General features: G+C 41.3%; 1 protein-coding gene across 1 annotated transcript in view; it reads right to left on the reverse strand.

Annotated features, from left to right (window-relative positions):
• TENM1 (teneurin transmembrane protein 1) overlaps window positions 1–22,501 on the reverse strand; it is a 325,742-nt gene extending 303,241 nt beyond the window's left edge. The window contains exon 1 of the mRNA XM_035541547.1: window positions 22,462–22,501. The gene's annotated coding sequence lies outside the window, so the exon portion shown is untranslated. The remainder of the gene's footprint in view (window positions 1–22,461) is intronic.
• Between the last annotated feature and the right edge of the window lie 3,033 nt (window positions 22,502–25,534).

The following is a 25,534-nucleotide window of genomic DNA, read 5'->3' on the forward strand; positions in this document are numbered from 1 at the left end:
ACAGCTGCAAGGCTTCAGACTGTGATTAGACCCCCCCTCCTATGCACATGTCCATCATCTTTCATCTAGAATTATGCCGTTCTCCAAGGGATGGGCCTAGGCTGGACCTTGTTAGGAAATGAGATGTGGCAGCACAAAATGTAGAATTTTACAAAGTTTGCCATCAGAATCTGACAAGTGAACCTCTACCAGCTAGCTGCTGGTTACCCCTAGAGCTGCTCCCCAGCCATGCCAACCACCCAACCCCCTCTTGCCTGACCTCCCTGGGGCAGACCTTGAGGCAAACAACTGCAGATTGCGGGGTGTGCTCCCCCCTGGCCGATCCTCCTGTTCTCCCAGAGGGGCCCCAGGCACACAGCCTCCAAAGGAACCCACCGGCTCGGTGACTCTGGTGGAGCAACTTCATTTCCAAGGTCTTCCCTGCCCAGCGGCACCACGGCACGGCGAAGTAGGACGCAAGAGGCTCGCATCCCCTCACCAAGTATCAGTTAAATGTGAGCTCTTTAATACCAGTATTTTCATTATAATCTAGGAGGAAATAACCATTTCACAAAGAAGGAGGGTGGGGGAGGACATTTAATACTTTGCACTTCATTTGAAACACAGGAAAATAGAATATTTACTGGGATTACATACATTTATTACAGGCCCAGCTAATTACCAACTCTTGCTAAGCTAGCACACTAAAGACCTCTCACTGCAACTGCTTCATTAGCCTGGCACTGCAGTATGACTTGGGGCCGCTACAAGGATGCATGTGTCTATACTACGTTCAAAAGTACATGTAAACTTGGCCAAACCTTATTATTACATGCCAGTGGAAGAAATAACTATTCAACATAAAGATCACATTGCCACAATAAATATTTGAATATGAAAACAATCAATCCACCTGGAATTAGTAAAAATGGGAAATTAACTCAGCTGCTGTATAGCTATGCCACATATCTAGTGATATACAGCAACTGATGATCATCCTGATACACTTACAGAGATAAACCCAGAAATTATATAGAAATTAATATAAGGTTCTCAGAATACGTATCTTTTTACAACAACCTGTACAAATGGACAACAATATTCTACCAAATAAGGTGAATACGTACGAAAATCAAATAATATACAAAAATATGGATACTTTATCCAGTGGATGGATACTTTTTCCTAAACAGGAAGGAAGCACCCACAAAAAGACCAAATGGCCTAGGCAGACAAAGCCAAAAGCTTTGCTTTGAGCTGCCCAAAGGACTACACTAATTTGGAAAAAAAAAAAGCATGTCCCAGTAATCCGCGTGGACACTGTTTTGGGATGTTTTGGGATGTAACACATATGAAGAACTTGAACACCTTAAACAAATAAAAGTTAAAGCACTCGGTATAACTATTGCATGCACAAAATTCTTAAAAGGAAAACTGCACTGTTTTCTCCTCAGTGTCACTTGACTGAGAATTTATACCTTCATCAGGAGAATATATATATAGTGCCATTATTACGTAGTAGAATTAGCGGCAATTATTATTTGTTTGATGATGGCTCAAGCTCTGCAGAGCTTAGCCTGCAATGCACACAACCCTCCACCCCAAATTTTGGTTAATGTTTTCCCACCAGTATTTACACTTTTTATTTAGAAGTTTATCATTCACATTAGCCATCAGATATGTCTTTCTTTGTTTATCAGACATGAAATCTAGGTAATAACTTACCCAAAAAAAGGAGATTTGCATGACTTCATTGGACTATCAGTGCCAGTCTTCCTTTATCATACTTATGAGTTTATTGAGTTAAATTTGGTTGAAATTACTCAACGGTTTCAACCTGAAATTATTCCATCAGGTGCCCAGAACTTCCATGAAAAAACTCCCACCTGGATGTAAGACAAGTCTAACCAGTGCTCCCACACCAAACGCTTCTCTCTAGCCAGCTTGACAAACCCATACATTCAGAGCAGCCACTAAAACCGCAGTCACATCTGGCAAGTCCGGACCAAGAGAGGTAAAGGAACAACAGAAGAGCAAGGATTCCCTGGAGACCACAGGAAAAACTCAGCCTGCTCTTGGGTATTTTTATGATGAAAAAAAAGATCATAGAATATCTGTCAGTATCAGCCGTAACAGAATAAGACACAGTTTTCAGGAAATCACTCCTATTTCTTTTGTCTTCACAGAGAACAAGTTTTAAGAATTTATTAAGCTGTATTTAGTTTTTCTGCTTCAAGACACAAACCTACAAATAGCTGAGCAAGTGTCTCACTTAGCCCAGCACACAGCCTTTCCCCCTCACAAGTACCTACCTATTTCAAAAGGACACAGGAAAAAAATACACATATCAAAGTTCATGTCTTTCAAACAAACGTGTATATACTTGAATATACACACACACACATATATTATCAACCAAAACAATGCAAAGAACATTGTGGTTTAAACTTCTTTCCCAACATGACAGAAAAAATGGGCACTAAAAACCTGACACACTACTCACATAATTGCCACTGGATAACTACTTATATTTATTAAATCTTTAAGACCACCCATGCAGTATTGTTACTGATTCATAGTTTCTCTAGGCCACATGGCCTTATTTCTTACAATCATGTCAAGTTGGTTGAGTCTAAAAGTAAGGAAAAAATACCAGACCTTAAAAAAAGCAAATAATCTGAATTTCTGAAACTGCTAGAGTATTACAGGCTCACGCAAAACCATATTTAAAACTTTTCAGTAAGCTCAACCCTAAAGACAATAATTAAACACAATACAATGTAAGGTAACTCTGCCATTCAGGACTGAATTTCGATATTAAAGTGTTTCATTTAACCAGAGTCCTGAGACCCAGCTGGAAGCACCCCAGGAACTGTCACACTCCTGCTTTCAGGTTTCCAGTCCTTCTCAAGAGCTCTAAACAAACAGCAAGAAAGAGCACAGGGGGTTAGTGGAGTTATCTGTTGATACTTCAGTCATTCTGTGGGATTATTACAGTAATAGTTTAGTGGTTTGTTTGTTTTTAAGATGTTGTTCTATGATGTTTTCTTCATCAGTTTTGACTTAAAATAGCTAAATGCAGATAGAATTAAAAAAAAAATACTTGCGTGTGCTGCTATGTTTGTGGATGAGTGTGCATCTCTATCTGTTTATTTGTGAATATGAACATATGGGTAATCCAGTGCCATGAAGGAAAAAAATTCCTGAAAGATAGAAGGGAAGCAGCTGCTTGCAGTATCTACGGTACTAAGATGCATTTTAGAGAAGCTGCTTTCCATCAGACTGAAGTACCCAAATATTTTCCCAGAGTCCAAGACTAAAATTCAAGACATAATTGTCACTGCAGTCCGCTACAGCAGGAATCTTAGCAGCCATACATCTAACATGGGTGTATCCAGAAAACAGGAGTCACTGTATAAATCCTAATTCTTCCATCCATGAAGCACAGCATAAAACTTTGCTGAAATTTTACTATGAGTTGGAAAAAAAAAGCAGATAAAAAGGGAGGCTCTTGCATTTAACTCAATTTATGAAACAAAAAAGGAAACAAACATCAGGTATAAAAAACTACCAGTAATCTCCTTCTATAAAAACAATATTATTGCTGACACAAAATGGAGAGGAATAGGAGCTGAGAGATGCTCGTAAGCAAACAGAAGGCTAATGAGAACGTGGGCCATTGTCACTTCTATAACGTACATTTAAAAGCTGAAAAAGACTGAGAATACCTTTTACAGTTCTGTAGGAGGGCTTTTTCTAATTAGAAGTGAGCCAATGTCCTTCCCACCAAAGTCTGCCAGAAATCAGAACTAAATATTTTCTTATTTACCAAATATTTATTTAGTAACATTAAAAAGAAAAGGAATTTCAATCTAGAGGAAGACAACGGCTTTGCATTTGTGTTCATAAATTTCAGTCCTAATGTGCAAGTGGTAACAGAAGTGTAATAAGTAAATTCTCTCTCCTTTTTTAAACCACATTTAACTCCATGTAAATGAATCTTTTCTTCAGTTCAGGAAAAAGTAATACTTTATTGAAGACGTACACAAAACTTCATTTTCCTTTTACCTTAAAAAAGGCTGTTATCTTATATTCTTTTTCCTCTAAAACCAAGAAATAGGAATGAAACCCCATTTGAAGAACACTGTTTTCCTAAAATTTAAGCCTTTGGAGTTGTAAAGAGAGGGTCAGAATGGACTATAGACAGATTATTTCTACAGAAACAGAAAAATGAGGTGTAGGTGAATGAGACGGAAAAGTATGAACTCTTTCCTTCCATGTCACCCAAATTTCTAGTACATAATCACTACAATTTATACAGCAAAGACAGTAGGGGAAAAGAAAGTCATAGGAACCACATACACTTTGTGGGAAAAGGACATTTCAGTCTTTTTGAAAACAAGATCCAATGAGATGACACAGAAAAGAGAAGAGCCAGACGGAGCTCTGGCTAGAGTTCCTCCTGACCAACTCCTCCTGACCAACAATCCCAGGTGCCACATCCAGTACTGGGCTAACAGCAGAACCAGCCTTGCTGCAGTCTGAAGGAAGAGGTACGAAAGCATCACTAAAAGACTGTCACTGTACATAACCTGGAATGAAAAAACTGATTGTCGGACTTCTGATGATCCCTGTTAGTCCAAAGTACCTTTTGTGTTAGTCTGCCTGTGCCCAAGTTTAAAAAGATGCGAGGCAAACACCTTGGGTAGTGTTCCAGACAATTACAGAGTCCAAAACTTCTGGGTTTCTTTTAACATCTACTGATTTAAAAATAATGGTTCTTTGTGACACTGTCACTAAATAAAACACAAAACACACTACTGAAAATCAGGCACCCGATATTATTTGTGTTAGTTATTCCTACATACTCTACCTAGCCACCAACAAACTATACTGTTCAACACTCAGCACAAAGGTTTCCCCAAATTAAAAGGCAAAGCATAAAGCAAGGAAAAGTTTGCCTTTAAGATGGGGCTTAAAGCACAAGTGATACATGAAAATAATACCAGGATGACTCAAAATGAGAGTATGAGAGTACAAATGACATTTATCATTGCCGGGTGGTATATTTATTTTAAATTGGAATATTATGACAACTGAAAATAAAGTCTGTATCTATTTCCAAATTATGCTGAAAAATGATTTCAGCTGTTATGTTGTTATAAAATCAACATATCAATCATTTCACAGTAATTCTGAACTCAGTTCAGCACCAATGCCAGCTATATTATTGATGGTAAATATATCAAAGTGCACACACTTTCACTTTGTGATCACAAATCTTCGCTATTTAGCAGAAGTGTATCCAGTGCCCACAGGATATGCTGTTTGAATACCAAACTACAAAGTTCATTACAGCCTAGGAAAAAACAAGGAAGCAGTTTGCCAGACTGGTCTTCCTCTGTGAAACTGTCTGGTGAACAGGAGTTAGCCCATGATGAAAAATCTAAGAGCTATATTCAGAGCCTTCCCCTAACTTCTCAGAAATTCTTGAACAAAATATTTAAAGACAGATTATTTTTAAGGCATGTAAGTGCCTAATTCCCATTAACCTCTGGGTTCCTTAGACTCTCCAGAACAACTTGCACGTAATAACATGACTGGCATCCAATTCAAATTCTGAGCACTCCAACAGCTCATTAGCATTTGTAAAGAACACTAAGCTTGTCAAAGAAAAGTTGCCACAGATGGAAATGCAAAATATTACTGTTAATAAAGCAACACAGCTCTCTAATAAATAGCAATGAAAATAAAGAATAAAAAGGAATCCCGTCTACAAAATTTGCAAATACTAACACAAGTGCCAGAAAAGGCAAATCACAAATAATATGGTATTTATTGTTTTTCCACAAATATTCAAAACAGGATTCCAAGGATGTTTGTTGTATTCCATTGCAAAGTGTCAATAACCTTCCTTCCCGTTGAAGAGAGCCTCTTGCTGAAACTGATCCATACAGTGACTAGAACATCATGGGGGGAAGCATACAAGATACCCCAAAAGTCCAGCTTTGCAAAGCTGCAAAGACAGCTATAATAGCATAAGTCAAAAATGCTAGTGAAATTTTAGGAGTAACAATATAGTAATACAGAGAATTCAATTAGGTGGACAACTATGGAAAGAAATATAGAAATTAAAGGAAAAAAACCTGACTAACAAGATGGCGGAGGACAAACCCTGAGCAAGACCTGCTCCTCACAATCACTAGCGTGGGACTGAAATTGTTCCTTCCACATGCCTTCCTGTGTTCATGAGTATAACGGCATAAGAATCATTTAGAGTATTCCTCCATACAAGTTGAAGCTATTTAGTGGTTGTCTTAAATAATTACTAACCTCGTTTCAAATGCTAATGCATGAGTAAGTAGTTACCACACAATCCCTAACGGGAGTTTTGCAGTTCCAGCAGAAAGACCACGAGACCAGCCCTAAACTGCCTTCGTGACACCCATACAGTCCCTTTTGTTTTAAGATGAGAAATAACAGCACCAGACCCTGCAACACAACAAAGCCTATCTGCAGTCTTAGAGTACGCTGCTATCAAAACAGCAAAAAGGAGGAAAAATAAATAGCCATATGTATACTCAGTAGGATTTCCTCCCATGTCCCCCCCACCCCCAGATAAAATTGAGGTTGGCCATTGAAATTGGCTTCAAGAACCATAACGCAGCCATTACAGAGTAGATTAGAAACAGAAATCCTAAATGCTGTGGCTTTGGAGAGGTGATGCTTCAGAGACGGGCCTTACGACAGTGCACTGCTTACCGCCCCTGCTCCACGCCCCACGAGTGTTAAGAGGCACTTGCCACATGAGAGGGCTCACACTGAAGTTGAACAGAAGGGCTTGAAGATGAAACAGGACAGAGCAAAGGAGCAGACAGGTTGAGGAAAGGCTTGCAAAACCCAGAGGCAGAGGTAGCTGGGCAACCCTCAGGGCTGCTAATCCTAGGAATGCACAAAGCAAGGAATCAGTGATACATGCTTTTAAAATTAACTGCATGAATAATTGCGAAACAGTCTAGATATCGTGTGCTGAAACAGCAGCAAATTCTGGTGATGATGGCACAGGTACGCAACAGCACTTCCTGCTGGATAGTTCCTCTGCTGAACAAGATGTTTGGTAACGTAAGCCTAAGTTTCTGGCATAAAAAGTATTTTCTGTGTTGCGTGCTAAATACTAGGTGCTCAAGAATAATAATGGGAGTAGTGTCAGTGACCCTCAAAACAAAGAGCAGAAGTTCTCTGGCATTTTTAAAAATCTATATTTTTTTAATTTACATAGATGAGGCCTGTGAGCTGCAGTATGTTGCACATCATGTAAAATCAAAAGCCCGCAGAAGTTAGGGCTATTTGCCTGGTGTACCTCCCAAACAAGTTACTACTCTGTTCCTGAAGGCTCAATACATATTTTTTTCCTCTTATCCAAACGTGAAAAATATATTGACATTCTTTTATGTTAGAATAAAAAGTTGAAAGTCTACTGCCTCAAGAACTACACAGATAAGTCTTACCTTTAAAATTCCCTTAGAAAAGGGGCTTTAAATGCCAGTCAGTCACCTTATCATTACCAACTGCAGCTTCAGTTCTATCAGGCAACTTGAAGAAAAGATGAAATTGTACTGCAGCAACCAACCTCCCCACATCTTTCTTATTTATTTGTTTTATAAATGTTCAGAACCACTTGTTGCTAAGTCCCCTTCACTCATCCTACAAACAGCTTTCAACCTTTTACTATGGAAACATTTTTTATCTGACATCCACTGAAATTCTTTTGTCTATACAAAGGGGAATGAACTGCTTTTAATTAATTTTTCAGTGAGATAAAATTCCGGGCAAATATCTACAGTATCTGGAATTCAAACTGACAATTGTCATCTCAAATACCATTTGTTAAAAAAATAATCTCTGGGAGAATTATAGTCTTTAGCCAATGATATCTATCCTTGGATTTATCATTTAAATACATGGTTGTTTATATAGGGGTATGTTCTCTAAATGCATGTATTTATATTTTATAAATACGTGCTTGTTCAGAGCAGAGGTGTATTAACAACAGGGCACCCGCATTAAACAGAGCCCTGGTGTGTCTGCCATCACCTCTGCAGTCAACCCAGCAGTAGGTAAACCAACCCCCTCTGCCCCGATCCTGATTTACGAAAACAATTGCCTGAGGACCTATAGGAACTTGGAAGAGATCCACTGTAACGTGTTACCATCACACACAAATACAGATTCATATACCTTAAAGGACTTAAGAGTTCATATAGACATATAGAGTCCAGAGTCTGACCCTACAAGCAGCATTGTTAAGATTTTCATTTCCATAGAGCAGAATACTCCATCTGCTTTTCCAGCCGTTTCTTGTGTTTCAGTTTCAGTGACCATGTCAGATAACTGCAGTCAGGCAGCACCACACTGAACTAGATCATCTACTTTTTTGATCTGGTATGGCAAACACAACATCTGACCCTAATTTTATTCCCCTACCTATGTAAAACTGTTTGTTTCCCTGGAGCAAAGAATTTCATCTAATAGTTCAAAGCTATTTGAGAAATTGTCAGGGTTAAAATTGTCAGAATTAAAACGGATCTCTTCAGTCTTTCAGTCACGACTACAAAAGCAGAACTGGACGCCTGTTCGGTACTGCAGGTTTCTGGCCCTAAAACTACTCCCACCGCCCCAATCTCCTTGCAAAGGTTCACAAGTTGTCCCAAGAGCTTCAGGCTTCAACAAAGCATTTACATGTTTCTTTTGTTCTGTTTATAAGCAAAGACTCCATGTGATAGCAAAATCATGCACTGAGTAGATCTTTTAAGTAAGCCTTACTTCCTTGGAAGCCTAGTAGGGTAAAAACCTTCATAGTAGTAGGGTAAAAAACAGTTGCCCATATACCAGCGTGCAACAGACCCTCGATGATGCTTTACAATCCCACCACCTCAGAATCCGTTCCTACCCTGTATTTTTACTCAAATGTACCAGCATGTTCAGCTCCCAGGATAACAATGAGGAGCAGAGCTCCTGCTTTGTTCTGCAGACAAAGCAGACACCATATTTAAGTTTCTTTTCCTTAGGAGCTGAAACTGTAACAGAAGACAAGCTTTGTTAACAGTTTATGGAAATAACCTTTTAAAAGTTTGCATGCTATACAATTATGTCCTAAAGCATTTTGATTTGAATTTCCTGTAGTCATAGTCTTCTTCATGGTACTTAGAGCCAGCTTCTCCTCTATTAACAGCCTTCTCATCCCACAGCCCTTTTATGCTGCAACACTAATCACTTGTGCTTTGGAAGGGCATTTTGCTCAAATGCGAACAAACAACTTCTGTTAATAGGAGTGATTCCACTTAAGTCTTCTAGTGCCACGATCTGAAGGCAGCAAAAACATTTCTGCCCCCCAGGCGAGGCAACAGAGACGAACTGAGAGAAGAACTTCAAGGTTTACTTCTTAATTATGATGAGCTGCCTGTAAATTCAAGGCATGATAGTCTTGAATTGATCCCATTCTTTGTCACTGTAGGAAATGAGTACTGAAGTGGTTTCTGGGTATCAGTTTATAGTATGAACAGACTTACCGGACTATAGCACTCTCTCTATTTGTAAAATCCCATTTCCACTTTTAATTATTTCCAACTTTGCCACTTATAAGATTCCCATTAGTGTATATATATATATTTTCTGAGGAATATCATCATTTAGTCTTGAACTCATGCTCCAACTAACAATGCAGAACATTGGTAAGAGATTTGCTCTCCTCCTTCAGACTCCCTCATACTCTTGATATGAAATCTGTGAAGCAGGTCACACTTCGTTTAAAACAAACAGAACTCCTGCACTTACCAAAATGTAGTTTTTCCCTTAAAAATCACAGCAATCTCAGCTGATGATGGATAGATTGTCCAACATACCTTTGTAGTTTTCACTCTAACAGAAGACAACAGTTGCAACAAGACTCGGGAAATCTCAAGCCCTCTACGACAGAAAACAACCCTCACCAGAACACACAGGTGAGCCATCAGCTCAAGGAAATTGCTCTCATTTGTTGTGAAAAACTGGAATTACTTTCCTACCTACCTAGCTACTAGACTGGAAGTTACTAGCAGTCCTCTTACAAAATACGCACATGTGTACCCATAAGTAATGATGTTCCAGTAAACAAAATAGAAAAATGCCTTCCACTTCCCCTTTCGTCTTCAAGTTTCATAGCACTTCTAAGAGCAAAAAAAAGTTGTTTAAAATGGTGAGAATTTGTGACACTGAAACTCAAATGCAGAATCCAAGACAAAATTAAGCCACCTAAAGAAGAAAACAAAGACCAGCACAACTCCAGCTGGAGCAATTCACAGTTGATTTATCAATGCATATCACAATTTAATGCTAGTTCCAAAAAAAGCTGTCAAGTTTGTGGATGTCACTGACACTGTTGCCACGAATCTTTCCATTAGCTTTCACAGACACAGAAAATACACAAAAAATTATAGATCACACTGTTACCCAAACTTAGAGCTAGTGGAAGAGCACATACATGTCACTACAAACAAGCAGTTCAGCGTTTGATTACATCAGTCAAGGCAAATTTGGAATTGTTCACATCTGCCAAAAGCACTTTTCTATCAAGTGACATCAGGAAACAGGCAGCACAGATCTGCCTGCTGCAGCCCATCTGGAACACAGCAGCAAAGGCCACCCGCCCTTTCTACTGTTCCAGCTCTGCTGCCGCGCTCCACAGCTCCACCTCACCTCTCCTCTTCCTTCTGCGCTGTTTTCAGATCACCTTCAGCATCTTTGCTTTTGCACAAGCCTACAAATGCAGCTGTTTTCCTTCCCTTCCAGTCTGTTTCTCACCGCTCCTTTCTCCCCCAGGCTCCTCTAACTGATGCCCAACCTGAGCCCTCAGCTCTTCTCACAAATAAAAACAGGAGGTGGTTTCAGAGGACAGACAGCAAGCAATACCACTCTTCTACGAGCATTCTCCCTTTGTGTCCCATGATTTTCACTCCTTAAATCTCACCTGTTATTTCCCTTGCTTTTTTTTTTTTTTTTTGACCTTACAAACACTTAGGAGAAAGGGCCACTGTAGATTTTTCATAAAGTACTATCACATGCAGAAGAGGAGTGTTATTTCATTGAGGCTTTTCATTTTGAATATGTATCCGTTTGTGGTACACAGTGCCCAAAAAAAGCATTCAGCCCTGATTTAAAACTTTTCCTGAAAGGTACCATCTTCATTTTCACATGTAGGAAGTACAAATATACAATAAAAATAATAACAAAAAAGAGAGATCTAGAGAATTTTTTGTTCACTTTTATTTGGAACAAAAGACAGCTACTAGGGGTACCCTGGCAGCACTGCTGTGCCCCTTCGTATAGAACATTAGGTCCTCAGTGACTTCATTTGGGAGTACAAGCCAGATCCCTAATATTCTTCTAATGCAATATTTTTAACCAATATGGTGCTTATGCTTGCAGAATGTTTTGATGCATTTACATTACATTTCTGATTTAATCTGCAGCTCTACACTTATCCCTTAGGTGTGTGGTAATCCCCACTGTTAAAAAGGCAAAGCAAAACAAAAAAGCTGAACACACACTATTTAAGCAATCTATTTTAAACAGATGTCAGAGACATATTTTATTATTCCTAAATTAGGCCATTGATCAGCAAGATGATGAGCAAAGAAGAAGATCTGCTAACCTAAAATGTGTGACTCTTATTTACACCGCATTTCCAATCAATAAGGTAAAAACATTACTAAAATATGAAGTCATGGTTTAGATTTACTGCTCCTTACCATGTTCTGATGTGGAGTCCACCATCATTTCGCACTACAATTGTTTATACTTCATAATGTCCTGCCTTTTTACGGTAACAAATTAGTACTACATTACATATGCAGAAAGGGTTCCTGTATGGTCCGAATTAACAAGGTTCAACATTTTAAGCTCTAATAAAGGCTTCTCTGGCTGGCTGACAGCTGTATTGTTGGTCATTACCCCAATACTAGTTCACCCTGTATTCAGGCAGCTGTTGTTATGATGAAATAAAAGCTTGCAAACACTTGCTCACAGTTTTTTCCTTTTTTTTTTTTTTTTTTTTTTAAGAATAGGTCTGCAACAGAAACATTTAAAGTCCTTTACTTACCCACAGAAAAGCACATGTGGAGGAGGAGTGGGCAATACCCATTTCTCTTGCATCATTCCTGCATTTGACCTCGAGTAATTTCTTTTAAACATGAGAACATAACTTGTCTCAATCTGATAACAATAGAGACAGTACATCTAGCATCCAGCATGATGATGTTCACTGAAATGTCAACAGTTACTCATGAAGAATGGGACTGGAATGACTAACACTTCAAGGCCCCTGTTTGTACTGCCTTGACGACTTAGAGCACTGGAGGAACAACTAATGATAAAACACAACACAACCAGAAGTCTGTGAAAAATTCTGGGTGCTGAAAACTTCAAGCAAATTTTAACATCAGTGACACAGATGTCTATCTTGTAGTACTTGCCTTCTGAGAATTCCGATATAAAATCGCTTTTGTATTTGATTATTCTCATCAATTTGAGCTTAAGGCCTCAGATTAGTGTAACAGCACGTGTACATACATACAATACTACCACTACTGCTGAATATCCAAACATCAGGCTATAGGTAAAGCTATACAGCTAAAAGCCCAAAGTGCTACATGGGGAACATGTGATGGGGCTTGAGAAGCTGCTCCTTTCACTACTCACTCAAACTCCAGAAATCCAACATTTAAATAATTCAGAACACAGAAACTGTCTTCTACATCGCAGTTCCCCCCCATAGCGCCCCAACCTCATTCCCAGCCGTTGAATCTAACCATCCCATTCGTTCTGATTTTGTTCTGCTCAAGAGAAAATGGAAACAAGTTCAGTTCAATCTAGAAGCTTCAAATTCAAGAACAGACAAGGCTTTAGTGCTATTGGTCAGGAAATTTGGCAGAAAACAATTTCTTCTTTCAGTCTAACTGGAGCTTTAGCAGGGAAACACTGAAAACACTGGTAACATACTGACATGCAGTCAGGATCTAGCAAGGCTGGAAAGAACAGCACCCAACTAACAAGCCCATTCTGTGCAGAAGGGCAAACTTCCTTGGCTCAAGAAAAGAAGGAAAATGAAAACTTACTTCAGACAAGAAAATAAGGACTGCTCAGCAACATGAAGACGAGAAATGTCGTGTCTTCTCGCACAGCAAAACGCTCGTCACAAAGTCGTCTGTCATTTCTTCCCCCGGGGAACTTTTTATGGAGATTAATTTCTATGCCTCATTTCATTATTATTCACGGAAGTGCTTTAGATTTCCTACTCAAATATAATGCTAACAGTTAAGTTACAAACTGCATTCTAGGATGCATTTCCCCCATCACTTTAGAACTCATTTCAGCTTTTTAAACACCTTGAAATTGCTCTCAACACACAAGTTACAATAAAGGAGTTAGCATTTTTCATCCTTTGGATGGTATTTTTTCCTGACATTTAATTAACCTTGTATCATTGATATTAATATTTCAATTTTCACTAAAGTTACATTTCTGCTGTTTTTTTGTTTCTCAAACAGGTTTTTAAATTTATTAAAGGTACATTAAGGTAAAACCAATGGCATTTAATGCAGTGAATTAACTGAACATGTAACACCTACAAGCTATTTCAAAAGCAGAGAAGCATCTAAATTACCTCTTCTGTCAAGTGTAAATACTGGTGACATTACTGAGCTACAGAATGCCAACTGCAGCCATAATTTATACACAAAGATTTCCACATTATATTAAACCAAATTTTAAGTTGGATAAGAGCTTTCAAGCAAATACCTTTCAATAAACAGAGGCCAAAATGTCAACAAATAAAAATACAGAGTTTTTCCAAAGTTCAACAGTGATAGCAGACATTCGTTTCATCCACGTGAACTAGCTTTGTAAGCCTACCAGTAGAGATGTATATATATTTTAAAAGGACTAATATTTATGTAGTATTGAAATGTCTTAATTAAAGCATACACTCTTTCATCATAAAATGCAATGGAAAATTCTCAAGAACAGACTTAGCCAAGATGCCAAGATTGGAACATGACCAGGACCTTAAAAAGCCTCTCTGTTTTACTTAAGCAACGTGAAAATCTTATTTTCCTTCCAGTAGAAGAACCATTTAACATAATTTCCCTCTTATTTTATTCATGGAGACCCATTTACACTTTGCACTTTTATGTCCCTGTCTTAGCTAATTGTTTGACTCATGCAAAGCAGAACCACGGTGCGATGCAGCGAGGCTGGTGCGCAGCTTGCAGAAGGAGGCATCGCAACATCTCCAGCACAGCGGCTGAAACACGCTACAGCAGTACTGTGGAATAATTGCACAAATATTACTACACTGTACCCTCGGCCAAGAAATAATAGAAGTAGTTGGTACACTGGGGGGGAGGCAAAGTCCATCTCTAACTGATTTTAATAACTTTGAACATGCCACTTACCAGTGCTTCAATGAGACTTTTGACCATTCAGAATAGCTCTCTACCTAGGAAAACCAAGACGGAGCTCTTGGTGTGCGGTATCCCAGCACGGTGAAGGTGTAAAGGCACTCAATAACCCTGCTCTGGTCTGGTGGAGCTACCAGGGAGGCTGACATGCCAGTGGCTAGCTGATCCCATGGCACTGCAGAATCACTGACATGCCTTTGGCTCAAGTACTGCTGAGACTGAAGCTAGAGTCCCACCATCCTGTTCTCCAGAGGGATCTCCATTTAGTCAACCACAAACTCGCATCATACCCAACATCAGCACAGCACTGGTAATGAGTGATGGACTTCATAATCAGCTACATCGTTTTGAGATGGGTGTACTACAAATCAACCTCTGTAAGGGAACAACAGTGTTAATTTAAGGTGAGCACACCTAGGATTCTAATTGGCCCTACACAATAAAAATCCCCCCAAATTCAAAATGTAATATTCTATTCCTTAGCCAAAGCCATCACAAGTCTCATCTTCAACACGATTTCTCAAGCGCAGCAAACATTCCAGTTTTTCAGACAACAACCTTTCTTCTTGTTCTCGCTCAGTAGAGCGGGCTGTAGTCAAACACTGGAATCAACACAAAGGGCTCAAATTCACTCTACAGTTTTTACATCATGGCCTGTACTGGTAACCCCTGCATGGCTTTTGCACGTGCAGCGTGTAATAGAGCAAGGCCAGGACTTGCTAAGAGAGGAGCACGCAAATGCCAGGAATGGGAAGCTGCCGACTGGTCTCGGAGGTGAGGCAAAGCCTGGCTGCACCTCCCCTCTCAGCCCCGCTGGAGCTGCAAAAGTGTTTCCATGCCCGGTGGGTTTGCCACCTGGTGACGGTGACTACTATGTGTAAAATTGCTTACTCCAGGCTTTCCTGAACCGCAGTCTGTCTTTATCCCATTTTCACTAATTTCAAAGGCAGAAAACCCTGTAATTCAAATCAGTGGGACTGTGATTCTGGCTTTAGCAAGAAGGCAAAACTGTATTAAAAGTCTGTTTGGCTTCATGAAAACAAATTTGGTTTTCACTACTTGTCCTGCACAAGTCAATATCGCAAATGGAAACAAGTAAACATAAAACATGAAACAAAACTCTCTCAATGATTCAGTAGTACAGTGAAAATAAATAATATCACATACAGAAGCACTTTTTTTTTTTAAATATTATGACCAACAATTTCACAGCAATAACTAAGCCATTAAAAATATTTTTAGAATTACAATATATCCGCTTCCCAAGTCTTCTATGATTGGCTTTAGTTACTGAGGTCCCAAGAAGCCCAGAACCATTTACTTGAGGGCAGTGGTTGGGATGCTGATTTACAAGCTACCGCTTGCTGCAGTTCCATTAGATTACCACACCGGGCTACCATGCGTTAGGTGTGATGATGGCTCCTGTACACACAGCTAAAGGCAGTAAATACAGTTTGTACTAAGAATAAAACACGCTTCCTAATACCTACGAGATTCATTCTGAAGCTGTATCGTGTTCCATCACAACATCGGGCTGGCTGGCTGAGTCGGGCAGCTGCGTCACTGAATGGTCCCAGCACTGAATTCTGCAGTTTGGTATTGATAAAAACCTCTTGGTAAATTCTGACATAATTTGGGATTTTTTATTTTATTACATATATATATATTTACAAAAAGATATTACTTCTTTAGATATTGGCCAAGAAAAAACTTAAAAATGCTTTTGAAACTTTTCTAGTTTTTCATTTTACATCACCACCAAACGTAGTGTTTCTCAGTCCCAATTTTTTTATTTTCTTAATTTGTTCATGAAATAAACTTCAAATCATTCCTGGTTTTGGTTCTATTCTCAATTTTCAGGTAAAGAACTGGCATTGGACATAGGATGCCAGATCCTCCTCCACACAAAAACAACAACAGAAACACAGGAAGAAGAGGAGAAGGAAGAAAAGAGAGGAAAAAAAGAGAAAACAGAACCTTTTCCCTTAGTTTTACCATATGCGCTGGACAGTTATTTCTCTGACCTGGAGTTAAGTGCTTAAGATAAGTCTTGTTTTATACCACTTGTTTTTATTAAGAAAAAAGACAACCAAAGCGAACAAAAAAAACCCCAACCTATAGCTTCTATGCTTACCATAAAAAAAGCAAATTGCCAAGCAAAGTAAGAAAACAACAAACGAACAACAAATAAATAAAAAATAAGAAACCCAACATAACTCAATTGCTAACAGCACTGACCTTGTTGATATATTATCTAAACGAAGGCTCAAAATAGCAGTACAGTAATTTACGGTCAACTCTTGCATACTTTACAGGCTTGCATTCAGGAATGGAAACATCGACATATAAAACAATTTCTCCTAGTCTGTAGCTGATACTCTAGAAAGCTTAGTATGAATTGCTCAGAGCAGCTCAATACAGCTCACATATGCTTTGTGACTCCAAAATTCAATTTTCTAACTCGTAATCAACTACAAAAATATTACAAACTGAATATGAGCAACATTAAAAGGCAATTTCTTCTTACTATTGACTACTTATCAACTGACAACTTAGTCTGTTGAAATTAAAACAATTGGTATATTTTATGGTGATTGCTAAAGCTGCTGACCATAAGTAGAATTATTGTGCTTTATAGACTTAAAAGTCGCTTAATCTAAGCACCCAATTTAATCCAACAGTTCCAAAGAAAGACGGCGTAACTTTAAATAAAGTGTGCTAATGAAACGCTAAAAGGTTGCGCAATTGAATTATGGTTGAATTATGTCCACATTAACTCTTCCCTCCAGTATGTCTGCAGAGATAAGAATCCGCTCTGGATCCCCAATGAAACGGCACAGCACGTCACAGAAATGATGGCTATCCGTCTGCATTTACAGAAGCTCTGATGAAAGCCATCTCATCCCTTTCCTCTTGCTCCCTGCTCAAGCTATTAATTAGGCAAGCACATCGGGATCAGATCCTCATCTGCACACTTGGTACGATTTCACCAGTACTCTGTGGACATGTGCCTCTTTACACCTCTCACCTAATGCTTTAGATAATAAGCACCACCAAACTATTATTGCTCCAAGCAGTGTGCAAGTTTCAAACAGCAGCCAGTGGTAAAGGTAAAGCTCCCACCCTCATCTGCATGTGCTGCATCTTTGGGCATTTTTAATAACCAAAATAGCTGCTTACTACTAACCTTTACTCTTTTACACATCAAAGACGTTAGGTCCATGCTGACTCCGATTTATTGAAATCTGTGGAATTTATGGAGATCTGGAGTACAGCTAATGGGCTGACACAAGCCCAAGTGTTATAATGCAGTAATTACACTGTAATAGAGGTTGGCTCTCCCACGCTAGCAAGCGTGCATGAAAACGCACTGCGCAGGTAAGGAACCCTTCACAGACACCACATTATTGGACAAATGCTAGAGGCATCTTTTACAACAATACGCTGAATAACTTGAGAAGATTTGCTGTATCCCAGAGAGTTCCCGTGTACCTAAAAACTTCAATAATGACAAAAATTCTGTTCCGTGCAAAAACCAAAAAGGTCATCTTTGCTGAGAATAGCAGCTAGCCTATATACTCTAAAATCCATCTTGTCCTAGAAGAGGAAAGATCCAGGATTTGACTATTACTTTGACTACAGGGCTTTTGTTCTGTAACTAATTGGTCACTTCCATTAAAGGGAGAATGAAGAAGAAACAATACCAGCCTGGCCACGGGTAAGATCAAAGTTGTGAAGAAAACAGCTGGAAGTGGAACTGCGTGGATTTCAATTTGCTGAAATTCATGAAAGACCAGCGGGGCTAGACAAGATGATACAGAGCTCTGCAGAAGAGCTAACGAGATTTTGGATAAAGTGGGAGCTGTGAGAAAAGAGCTGGAGAAGCAATTGAGCAAAATGAAAAGAAATTAAAGTAAGGTCATAGGTGCCTCTGTAGCACAGGCGTACAGGTGAGGGATATTCAGTGGTTATGGTTTAGAAAGCACGTCAGGTAGCTATGGAAGAACTAGAGCTGTGAGCATGGTTCTGAGATGGAAGGAATGAGAATTTTGTGATGATAAAATACATTGAACAAAACAAATGCGAACAGGAACAGATAAGCACTGTGCAGAAGCGGGAGTAGGAGGAACCTGAAAAGGATCAGGAAAATGCCTCCGGTGTGTTTTCTGATTTGTGCTTCCCCCTACTCAGCACTGGTTGGGAGCAAGGAAGCAGCTGGTGAAAAAGAAGCACCAGGAGCACCTATCTACAGGAAGGCAGCATGATCTGCAGGAGGTAGGAAAGGCCCTGCAGCTGGTGCTGCATGGGTGCAGGACAGACTGAAAGAAGCAACATGTGTATGAGGAGTAAGATATTACTGCTGGGGACGGCTCCAGGAAGCAGCAGGAAGGCTTCTACCTGGCCACTGGGAAGCCCACGATGAGCAACGCCTCCTCTACCCCGTGCCTTCCCAGGACAGCCCCTGCTCCAGCTGCTGCCTGACGCCGTCCGTGCAAAACAAGCCCCCAACCAGGCATGGGCCCACAGCTCAGTTTGGATCCCACAACTGCCCACCCATCACCTGTTACCACGGAAATGAGAGAAACTTGGGAAGTTGGGTTTACAATTATTAATATCTTGATTTAGCAGGAGAAAAACTAAAGTAATGGTAGCATTTAATTGCAGCACCCTTAGAAGGAGTGGTCAAGTTACCGACACATTACTCAAAGTGAAGTCAACGCTCATGGATGCCACCAAAAGGATCTTCACCACCCAGAGCGTCTGCAGTTAAGGTGACCCAACTCCGAAGTCTTTGGCAGACCAGGCACATGCACAGGCTGCAGTCAGTAGTCCATTAAGGGCTACTTAAGCCACAGGAGACCTCTCTTTCAATAGATGTTTCTTTAGAGGTCACTTTGATGCGCAACAGCCTCCGCTGCAACCCAAGCATCGTCTCGCAGCCTGTGGGCATTCACACGAATTATGCTTCAACCAACCAGCGCTTAGAGCGCAAAGTGATGCAGGAGTGACTGCATGGAAACGTCATCCAAAATTGCATTCCAAAAACTGTTCCTCTACCTACAGTCCTGAAACCGAGCTACAGAAAGGACTATTTGCTCACCATCCATTTCAGATTTAAAAACTAACATTTCCATAACAGAACCATGAACTCTTCAAAACACGTCAAAACGCTGCCGATTGTTGAAGACGGAGATCCACTCAGACACCACAGGAGAATGTCACACCTAAGACCCCAAATGCCTTTGCTACACCTCAAAAAAAAAAAAAGAAAAAAAAACTAGTAAAAAGATGAGTTTATGGACTCTTCATAACCCTTGGCAAACATCTGTGTGCACTCAGTGAAATAGATACACCCAGTGCCCCACCAATCTATGGGAAAACCAGAAAAATACATCTACAGTTTGGAACAAGCAGCAATATCTACTTAACAGAGGCTCTGAACTGGAAGGGTGCAGTAATTGCTCATCAAGGTTACAGAAAACAAGAACTGCTGGCTGAAGGCTTCCAAAGCAAGAAGCCAATACCAAGCCCAACTCAAAATGGTCATTTTGATTTCAGCATGCTTCAGACAACGTTTAACCAGAACGGATCTTTTCCCTCCAATCTCACACACTACTCACTTTCTAAAACTCAGAAACAAGGAGAATTTTGTACTGGGAAGTAGAAAACAACACAACAGCTTTGCACGGTAGCTTCAGCCAAAGAGATCAATACTCAACATATATCTCTGCTTTTTCTAAAACATAAAAATAAAAAATAAAAAAAAAATCACTGCAACAGAAGGAATGCTTGTTGTCAATAATACATGGGCTGAAGTTCAAATTTGTAGCGTAGAAAAAGTATTAAACAAAATACAAAGCTGCAGCTTAGAACCCTTTAAACACTGTTCATAGTATAAATAAAAAGCGGTAACAGAAGCACAATAGAAACTGACTTGTTTTCCCAGCACTGAGTATTTAGTAAACTTTTCTGCAGTTGAGTTTTTGTGTATCCTCAGTATTTTACTGAAAAGTTTAATGAAAGATGGGTTCTCATTAAAAAAAAAACTAAACTACTTGTATTCAAGTTTTTATAGGAATATATATGCATATATGTATTTCTCTAAGTCATAAAGAGTAGTTGCAACAGATCTTGTTCTTAAGACCTGTGAACTTCAGGTGAGGTAACACCGCTGCAGATTCTCAGCCTTCCTCAACCCCAAATGCCCTGTGAAGTGCTTTGGACACGGGACCACCCGGGCAGGAGGAGGCGACCGGCAGGATGCGGCCCCTGCAGCGGGACTCGCCCTGACTTGGTGCTTTCTGCAGTTGTGCGGTGCCGAACATCAGCTCTATTCTGCTGAAACTGCGAAACACAGCCAGCAGACAACAGACTCCAGATGAGCAGGTGGCAGACGAGAAAGCAGAAACGCCTCAAGCTCCGGCACAGGCCATCGCCTGTTTCTTATTCAGTCGCTAAAGCATTTAAAGCCCCGCTAGAACCATAGTGAGGTGTTGGCAGACACACTGAGGGCTGCCAAGACAGGGCATGCTGTTCCCCAGTCTGTAAAATGGGAACGGGAAATATTACTAACCACATGGAGATGACTGCTTTTCCATAATCAAAGCCCTGAGCAAACAATTAGGTAGGTGACATTATTGCTTCTGCATTTTTCAAGTAGTGTTTTCAGATTACAGCCATTTAAAAATCAAATTTGTACCATTTGGACCTGACGAGTGATGCTGAGCTAATGTCCTGCCTGCTGCAATCAGCATCGATGCCAAGGCTCAGCATTTCCTACCTCCGTAAGAAGAAAGTAGGCACTTACCTGGTCCCGAGACCACAAGGCACAGCAAAGCTGCTGCGTGTCTCCACACACGCGTGATGGCGGGCACACGTGTGTGCAGCCAAGCCGTGCCTGTTTTTAAAACCAAGCCCTCTCTGTTTTTAAAAACTACCATTCCAAATTATAACACCACATCGGACGAGCAATAATACATTTCCTTTGCTGCATCTTTTCTAACGTGACGCTGGCTTTATAGGGCTCTGAATACATTTCAATAGCTTTTTTATATATAGCCATCAACACAATGCAGTCATTTGCTTCCACACCTGACTGCTCCGAAGAGGAAAGAGCAGTAATTGGCATTCCCACGTTCCTAAGAGAAGTTTTCTTTTTTTCCTTTTTTTTTTTTTTTTTGATTTATACGCATCATTTACATGTTCTCAAACGTTGCAAGTGGAACGCATATCTCTCTTTAAAAGGAAAGATCTGTACTTAAGCGCATCAATTGTAGTTATCTTCCTCTTTTGAAAGACCAGCCATTCACAGCCCCAAACCCCTCGGGAACACGTTATTCGGAAAACTTTTAATCATTCCCTGAAACACACCCGTGCCACAACACACGCAAGATAACACCCACGGCGATTCTTGTATCCCCAAGCCGTTACGAGCTCCTTGCAGCGAGCTGGATCGCAAATACATCAACCCCTGTGGACGATTTGCTCGATACGTGCCGGAGAGAGGGGAAAAATTGATTAAGTTATTAAGGAGCCGCCGCTTTCTCTGAGGAGGGGCGCTCCGGGGTCAGCCCACGGCTCTGCCTGGCTCCGTCCTCGCAGCACGGGGAGGCCGCGCTCGGCGTCCCCGTTCCCCTGCTCACAGCCGGAATACGGCCACGGGGGTTCGTCACGGCCAGAAATACTCGGAGGGAGGGCGGCTGGGTCGCCCAACCCCGCCGGCATCGCCCTCAGGCACCGTCCCCGCGCTCCGAGCCCGGAGCGGAGCCGCCCCGCGGTCCCCGCCCGCCGCTGCAGCACCGGCCGGGGGCGGACAGCAGCTGCCGCCCGCACCGCGCCCCAACCCCAAAACAACCCCAAACCCACACCGACCCCAACCGGCACCCCCAAAACTCCCCCCCTTGCCCCCTGAGGCTCCCCGCTCCGCCGCCGTGAGGCGAAGTTGGGGAGCCCGCGGCGCCGCTCCCGCTTCTCGCCTGAAACTTACCGAGCGCGGCCACCGGGCTCAACTTTCAGCGGCGCCCCCGGCTCAGCCCCGCCGACGGCTTCTCGCCCCCCATCGCCTCTAGGCGCGGTGCCCGCGTCCCGCTCCCCGGCGGTAAATCCTCATTGCCATCGCCCCCCACCCGGAGCCCGCTGAGGGGGCAGCGCCGGGTCCCCCCCGCCGCGGCTCTGCCCGAGGTGCGAGGGGAAGCGGGGCCGGGCGCAGCCCCGCTGCCGGAGCCGCTCCTCTCAGTGTCAGTGGCACCGCCGCTCGCTGTCAGGGTGATGGATTTTTTTTTGCTTTTTTTTTTTTTTGCCTTCCCCCTTTTTTTTTTTTTTTTTTTTTTTTTTCCGGCTCCTTCGCCGTTAATGAGCATGCCCGGGGAGATCCGCGCAGGCGCCTTCACAGCCGCCGCGCCTCGAGTCGCCTCGCGCCGACCGCAGCCGCGGGCTGTGAGGGGAGACGGTGGGGCCCAGTGCGGGGAGCTGCCGGCGCCTCCTTACAGCCCCTCACATCTCCTCACAGCCCCCTCAGAGCCTCCTCTCATCCCCTCGCAGCCCCCTCACAGCCCACCACAGCCCCCTCACAGCCCGGGAAGGAGGTCGAGGGGCTTCCCCCGCCTGAGGAAGCGGAGCAGGGCAGCGGAGCACCCCCCCCCGGCGGCTCTCCCCGCCTTCGGCAGGACGGCGGCACGCCTCCCGCTGAGGTGATTTACCTTGCGAGGCCGGCAGCGGCATCAGAGGTCGGGGCGGAAGGAGAGCTGTCGGCTCGTCGGTGCTGCTGCCGTTTCTTGAGCTGAGCTGGTGAACGCGGGGGTCCCTGGCGGCCGCCGCCGGTCCCGGAGCAGAGGAACATCTCCGTGCTGTCACCATTTAGACGCTGGGTATCCTCAGGAGGATACACACAGGCGTTAACGTGATTACCACCTGCTTTTTTTTACATACAACAGTCAAATCTGCATCTGCAGTTACTGTAAAGTTTTTTTTTTTTTTTTTTTTTTTCCAGAAGAATCCAAGGGACTGGGAATAGCGCGCTTCCCAGCCTGGACCCTGCCTGTCAGGCGGTCTCCAGCCTGAGCCCATCTTGCTTCCACACACGTGTCAAACCCTTAAAAAACCACTGTGGTCACCTATGTTGCTTAGCCTGTGTATTCAGCAACAGGGGACACACGAATAAATCTGCAACTCCTGTTATTTCTTTGCATATAAAGAAGGCGTAGGATGTCCCTATAGATAACCTAAAGTCCAGTTCCTCTTCCTACTCTGGTCCAGGGATATATTTCACTTAGGAAGTTGGCTTATGTTGTTTACATAAATATTTGTAGGAAAAAAATTATAAAGGGAACTTAAAAACTGTTTTTTAAGTAAAAAGAAATTACAATTTTGCCAACAGAATGTGTTGCAGTGCATACATAAAATAGAATTAGCCAGGTAAGACCATCCATGATTCCAACATACTGCTAGTATGGAAATTTTCTGTCATTTTTAATCTTTGCTCTTGGACACAACCCTGCTCTGAGTTTGCTCCATCAGAGAAATAACATTCAGGTGCCTACAAGAAATCTTACTGAGTCATTAATGTCTTGGTCCAACAGGTAAAACACCTCCAAGATAGGGTTTTCATATACAAAACAACTTTCTGCTAATGTAATTAGTTTCCAGGGCACACTGAACAGCATTAAAAAGATGATGAAGAAAGTAGCTCAAAATACAACCCCCTTTCCAAAATGTGTATATTGGAATTTGCATAAATATGAAATGTAGATGCGGTTTGTAGGCTGTAACCCAATTCTGAGAAATCTTGTGAGGTTATTATAGTAATTCCAAAGATAGCCTCCTTGAAAAACAAAGGATGGAAAAGATGGGAAGAAGGATCAAGTCTTCAAATCTAGCATCAAAAAACGTTGTTTGCATGAATAACAAGGTTAAATACTGACTTTGTACCTTCCTTTCTAGAAGATAAATATTCACTTTTATTCTACAGATTTCTAAAGATGCAAATGCAAACTATGTAAAATGAAGAAGCTGGTCTAGTCCTTCAGAAGGAAGTCTCCTTTGAAAAACATTTCAGAAATCTAAATCTGCCTCTCCCTAAAGAAAGCACAGCTGTAAAGATCCTGAGGTAAATATAGCGTACTTTAGGAAGTACATTTTCTCTTTCTTGGATTAAAAGTATCCTACGCAGCAGAAAGGAAGTCTTGAACTACTGCCTATACATTACTTCCTTAGAAAGGCCAAAAGTAACAAACGAAATGCATTTCTTGTGAAACCTGAAGCCCTTAAACAAACGTCATTATGAACTGAATCTGAAAATCATCCATTTCAAGTCAGAACAGTTATTTGTCAAAAGTCTGTCTCAAATGTCTGTGACTTAGTTCCAGTAGGTGGAATAATTCTTCAGCAATACAGAAGAGTCACGAACAATTCTGAGTTTAGAGGAAAGAGTAAATTTTCCTTCCTAGGAGACGTGGTTGTTTTGGTTTCTTCTCTCTTTGGATAGACTTTAACATTTGCTTTTCATTAACACAAAAATGAGATGGTACAGCTTGAACACAGAAATAGTTCAAATCCAAAACCAGAAGGTGGTTTAGAATGAAATTGATGTATTAGTCAAAGAAACAGCAAGGCAGCTGACCAGTCCAGGAATTTTTTATTTTTATTTTTAGGTTCTATCTTATTCAGCTAAATATTGCCTCGCTATCAGTGGACATAAAGATCACAAATTACTATTAGGGCTTCTGCTTGCAGTGCTTTGAAGTTGCCCATTGTACTCATTAACACATGGTAGCCATAAAAAGATTGTAGCTTCATCAAGAAAAGATATAAAAAGACTAACAGTGAAGGTGGACAATCAGCCATACCTTTGTCTCCTTAAACCACTACTGAGATAAATGAGCCAAAGTTGATAGTCTTGATAGTGGAAAATCATTGCCAGATATCAACTGGAAGATCTGGCATATACAGTAATTTCAGATACACATGGGATGCTCCCTAGTGAGTTAGATGTTGGGAAAGCAAAAAGGTCTACTTTGAGGACCATGCAGGTATTGCATGTTAGTTCATGAGAAAGATATATT

The sequence above is a fragment of the Cygnus atratus genome, chromosome 13, assembly GCF_013377495.2.
Source record: "Cygnus atratus isolate AKBS03 ecotype Queensland, Australia chromosome 13, CAtr_DNAZoo_HiC_assembly, whole genome shotgun sequence".
Classification (NCBI taxonomy): domain Eukaryota; kingdom Metazoa; phylum Chordata; class Aves; order Anseriformes; family Anatidae; genus Cygnus; species Cygnus atratus.